The sequence below is a fragment of the Petaurus breviceps genome, unplaced genomic scaffold (genome assembly GCF_028583685.1).
Source record: "Petaurus breviceps papuanus isolate PSGF00001 unplaced genomic scaffold, PetGlider_PUasm1.0 154, whole genome shotgun sequence".
Classification (NCBI taxonomy): domain Eukaryota; kingdom Metazoa; phylum Chordata; class Mammalia; order Diprotodontia; family Petauridae; genus Petaurus; species Petaurus breviceps.
The window spans coordinates 15,788,990-15,794,678 of NW_027185715.1; the positions used below are offsets into that span (position 1 = coordinate 15,788,990).

General features: G+C 37.7%; 1 protein-coding gene across 5 annotated transcripts in view; it reads left to right on the top strand.

The window, feature by feature from the left end:
• CPSF6 (cleavage and polyadenylation specific factor 6) overlaps window positions 1-5,689 on the top strand; it is a 41,980-nt gene that overhangs the window by 441 nt on the left and 35,850 nt on the right. The gene's annotated exons all lie outside the window — the stretch shown is intronic.

Here is a 5,689-nt window from a genome sequence, read left to right on the forward strand (position 1 = left end):
GGGGGGGGGGGGCCTCCGCGTCCGACTGGTGGGGGGGCGCGGGGAGGCCGGAACCGGGCTCGCCGTGGCTGCTTTTCTCTCGCATTGATCCGGCGCCTGCCAGGCCCCCCCCTCCGGAAGAGCCGAGGTTCTGGTTCCGAGGGATGGCATTCTTCTGCAAAACGTCTGCCCTTGCTGTTGGAACGGGGAGCCGGGAGGGCCCCAGCGGGGGCGGCCGCATTCGTGCCCCCCCCCCCCCGGGGCCCCCCCGGCCCCCCGGGCCCCCCCGGGGGCGCGCCCCCCCGGGGGGGGGGGGGGGGGGGATTGGTGGGTTTGGTGCCGAGGTACAGGGGGGGGGGGGGGGGGGGAGGGTTGCTTTTGTTTTTTGGAGAAAGCCTTCTTTTGGAAGGTGGGATGTTAGTTGGAACTTGGAAGCCAGGAGGTAGATAGTGAGTTTTGTTCGGTAGCACTTGTTGGGGAAGGGGTGGGGGCCTGGCTTGTGAGGAGGCCCGGGGATGGCTTTTTTTCCTTGTTTTAGTGGGGTTTTAGGTGGGGTTTGGAAGAAGCCAGAGGTGGATGATGTGCCTTGTTTAGTAGCGATGTTGGGGAAGGGGCTAGGGGCTTGGATTTTTTTTTTTCAAGTCTGGATGATTATGTTAATTGACGCATCAGATTTCTTTTTCCTTAAAGATTTATTTACTTTTTGTGTACCCTGTGATAGTGTTTTAGGAGAGACAAAATCACCACGTTTTCCTATTTTAAGCTTCAAAGAAAGGTTTCAAGTATTAAGTCATAACTGTTTAAAAATCGTTTTAAGATGAAAAATATTTTAGATATTTGTGGTTTGTTGATACAAACTCAATCATACTCAAAGTTTATACCAGTTAATTGTCTTTAAGAATAAAACTTTCTAGGACCACAAAAAATAGGATGCCAAGGCTTTTTTGGATCCTCTAATTCTTTTTATATGCGCACAAAGGTAATTTTAAAAATACATGTAATGTTAATATAGCAAGTTGTCCTCAAAGGTTATTATGCCAATTAAATGTCTTTAAACTGTTAATAAGAATATAATGTTTGAATACCATTAAAAAAAAGGATACCAAGCTTTTGGGGGGGAGTGATGGCTGTAGTTCAGGGGTCCTTCATTTTTGTGTGTGTCATAGGGCCCATTAATGTTTGTAGTGTTTCTATTGAAAGTTCATTGTACTTACAGTTATGCCACTTCTAAGTGTATTTAAACTCTTAGTAAGCACACAACATTGGAGTACCACATAAAAATAGAAAACTGAAGCTTTTTTGGGGGGATCTATAGTTCTTTTTACTTGTATATTTCCAGTGTTTATATCACAAATCCATTCTGCTTAAAGATTTTGCCAAGTGTCTTTAAACTATTAGTAAGAGTACAGCATCTTTTAAGTACCATACAAAAATAATATCAAAGCTTTTTTTTTTTTTTTTTTATTTTAGATGCACAACTACTGCTAGCAAACAGTTTTCTTCCAAAAGAGGGCAATGTTATGTATTTTCTGAGTCCTGAGTATGCTTAGTTAGGAGTGTTAGGAGGGGAGGCCAGGATGAATGTAATCTTTATTAACTTTTTCTTACAGGAGTTTCTGTCCTTGGCTTTGAGCTCCCTCCCCTCAGAGGAGACATATTTGGGGCATCTTTTTAGTGGCTAAGTCTTTTTTCAGTTTTCTTCACTTCTCAGAAATACTTCAAGGCTGTTGCAGACTTGGTCCTGGAGGGATGTTTCCTTTGTTTGTAATGCCAGTTGGTACTGTAATTATGTTCATTATCTTCCTTCAGCCTGGGCGAGAGAAATTTCATGGGTTTCATTGACTGCTTTTACAGCCAACTTTTTTTTTTTTTAATTCAGAATTTTTTAAAAAATCTTCCAGATAGCCTACATTCAAATGACTTTACTAATGTCATTTTTTAGAGATTCAAATTGATGAAATCAGATGGTAGTTTTTGTTTGTGGTTTGATTAAATGATAACTTTGATTTTATAATCTGGATATTACTGACCTTTGCTATCCCCCCCCCCTTTCTGCATGATCCTGTACTTTTAAAGTATATAGTATTGAACATATAGAGAGAATTCTGTATTTGCTATGGAATTATATTCTGTTAAAATTTAAGTGAACTTTTATGTATATTTTAAAAAGGAATACTCATACATATATTATTAGTTAAGCTAGACCTTTTCTTTTTAATATAACGTACTTTCGGGGGTGAGATGAAGAGAATTTCTTCATTGACCAGATGAATTTAAGAGTGGTGAGGAAAGATGAGGGAGGGAAAAAAGCACAAGGGACTCTGCTGTTTTGTGTGGGTGTATTCTTGGTGTCTTTAATTGGAGGTTCCTAGATTCCATCAAATTGGGAACAGTTACCCTTTTGAAGGCAGTTCACTTGGCCTTTTCTTTTTGCAATGCTGCTTGCATCCTCTTCCCCCATCCCCCTCCACCATACACATGCACTGTGTTTGTGTTTGGGAAGAGAACACCATTAGAATCCTAGCTGCTAAATTAGCCGTTTCAGTCCACGCCAGGATTTATACTTAACTTATTTTTAATTTTGTAATTGAGTTTCTTGACTCAACTACATAAAAATCAGCCCTGGTTGATGTGTTGGAAAGTAGACATCTTGATGTTATTGTGATGTAGGAAATCACAGGGTCATAGATTTGGAGTCAGAAAAGATCTTGCAGATCAGGGCCCTACACCCTCATTTTACAGATGAGGAAACCAGAGCACAGAAAACTTGACACATACTAAGTGTCTGAAAGTAGGATTTGAACCTGGGTCTTCTGACTTCAATAGGCTCTAATGTGAAACTAGCTGCTTTTTGTTTGTTTACATGGGACTATCTGAGTTCTGTGGTCTTAGGGACCTAACGTGCTACTTTAAAAAGAAAAGCATTATTTAGCTAGTGATTAGAAAAATTATCTTCCTCACTTTTGTTTCACAATGTGGGACTACTTTGCATCTTTCATTTACCTAGCCGAGTCATGTTATTTATTTAGCTGATAGAAATTAAGAAGATTTTCCATTATGTATTTAAACCTAATTATTATTTGAAGTACATCTCTATTCTCGCTGATTTGTCTAGTGTTTTTGTGGCAAATTTTTAGTAACAGGCTCATTACTTCTTTCAGTTAAGCTGTTATGTTTGCGAGGATTCCAAGTGAATTTCAGTTTCTCTAGTCAGAGCATAGTAGGGAAGGTAAAAGTCATAATGTATTCCAAAGCTAAATACAAATGATTCTTTTACTGGATATTTTAAGTTACACATGCTTTATGGGGTAAAGGACAGTGCCCATAGTATAGTAGAAGAGCACTCTACCTACCATAAAGAAGGCCTGGGTTCAAATTCTGGCTTCACCGCTTATGTAGAAAGCAGTGTGACCTTGGGCAAGCTACTGAATCTCTCTGAGCCTGATTTTCACATGTCTAAGCAAACTCAGGATTGTTGTAATGATCAAATTAGAACTGGGTAGAACTTGCTTTTAAGTATAAATTGTCATATAAATGTAAGCTATTTTTAAAAAATATTCTCTCTAATCTGACTTTTACTTTAGAATTCCCTGATTTTTTTCTTAATTAAAAAAAATTCTTTTAGCTGAAGGTTAGTTTGTATCAAACAGTTTGTATTTCCTTGGGACAGTTTTATTTTACCTTTGTGGGTGACTGAATGAAAGATGAGAGAAAAATAGAAGAGTGAGTATTATCCAGAGTGGCAGAGCCACCAAGAACAGTGTAGGATTGTACTAGAGAGAGCCAGGAGTGACTTGAGAGCCCTACGTTGGCTTTGTAAAAATTAAATTCTATTACTTTCATAAATTCTGACTGTGATGATTTACATTTTATTGTCTAAAGGGTTTCCTCTAACTTTGTGTTAGGTATAGGGCTACCAGTGTAGGAACAAATCTTGTTAGATCTTGCAGTGTGTACAAGTGTCTTGTCAGTGATTTGCACAGCTGTAATAAATTTTCTGGTCTTAACACTTTAGGATCAAGAATGAAAAACTTAGAAAAATAGCTTTGATTCTTACCAGCAATGAAATAATAGCTTAAATTTATAGTTTGCTTCTAGGTCAGTTTCCATTTGTACACAAAGATATTTAAGCATTTTATTGTCTGAAACCTTTATTAGAGAACAGAAATGGTGGTATTTGCTTGTTTTTGAATGTCACAAAAATATTCTTAAAGGATAATAATTAGAAATAAGACCTTTTGAATAGTAGAGCTATTTGAAATTTTTTTATTTGAAAAAATTTTGTGTTATTTTTAAATTTAGTTTTCGTGCTCATTTTGTGCCCATGAATAAGTTTACAATTTTTTTTTTTTTGAGTGTAAATGTAAGCTTTTTTGAAACAGCATTCATCAAGATGGTAATAGAAAGTTGGGTCCTGTAGATGTTTGGGTGGCCCTAAGATTGACTGACACTGTAGTAGGACATAGGCTTTGAGTTCTTTTCTATTGGTGATAAATTGGTTCACATTCACATCCATATTTTCTCAACGAATCCAAATGACATACATTTGTGAAACAGCTGGCCGAGGCTAGGAGTACAATCTATAGCATTGGAACAAAATGCAGCTCCAGCTACATGGAGATCAAACCCAGGACCTTGGTCTCGTTAGCATCATGCTTCAGCCAATTGGAAGCAGTACAACCAGCAGACAAAATGGGTGATCCTACTACTGGTAGAGCTATGTCACTGTGGAAGGATGGGTTGGTGTCAACATAGAAATTCAAGGATGGACAAAAATAGTAAGTGGCTTGTAAAACACCAGGTTAGTGTAGAATGTGGTTTGTTTACAAATTGCTATTTACTCATTGTTACTGTTTTCATAGACAATGGTTACTTATGAAAAAGAAGTGGCTTGGCATGCTAATCTATTTTTGTAGGTGAAAGTGTTGACATAAAGATCTTTATTTTTACCCCTGCTATTAACCATTACATTCTTTTTTGCTCTCTCTTAGACCCTATGTTGTGGTTATACTTTCTGCAGAGGAGGATGGGGACACAACTTCTTTTGAATAATAATTAATTCTGCTTGCAGTTAAGAGCTGGATTGCAAGAGAATTTAAAGTGCCCTCAACCCCTTATGATCTGAAAAATGAAGGTTCGAACTTTCCTGTTCGAACCCTTTCCTGTTCCACATGTGGAACCCTTGTGCAGCAACTACCAAATGGGAAGCTTCAGCTCATGCTGAAACGTCAAAACAAAACTCCCACAAATTTTGTTATTACTATAGACAAAATAGGAGCATGTATTCTGTTTATTAACAAGTATCAGCATAGCAGAAATCTAGATTTTAAAGGGGTGATCTTATTTGTTATACTGCTGTACAAACAAAATAAAATTGTGTCATCAATCCATGATTCAGGGTCTTAGTTTCTGCCATTTTATTCTCTGGATACCATTGAGCTCAGAGGGCCTTATTAGGGATTAATAGGTATGCCCCATAAATATAGAAACTATATAAAATTCCTATTTATCAGTTAATTTATTCGGTACATTAATACAAAGCTTAACTTGAAATTTTGTTAGTGTTTATAAATATATTCTGTTACAGATAAAATCCTATTATAATGACATTACAGTGACATTTCCATGTTTTGGGGGACCCATACTAGCAATGTTTTGTTGATCTGGCTACCACTGTACCAAAAGTTTTTCTCTGGGAGTTTTTCATATA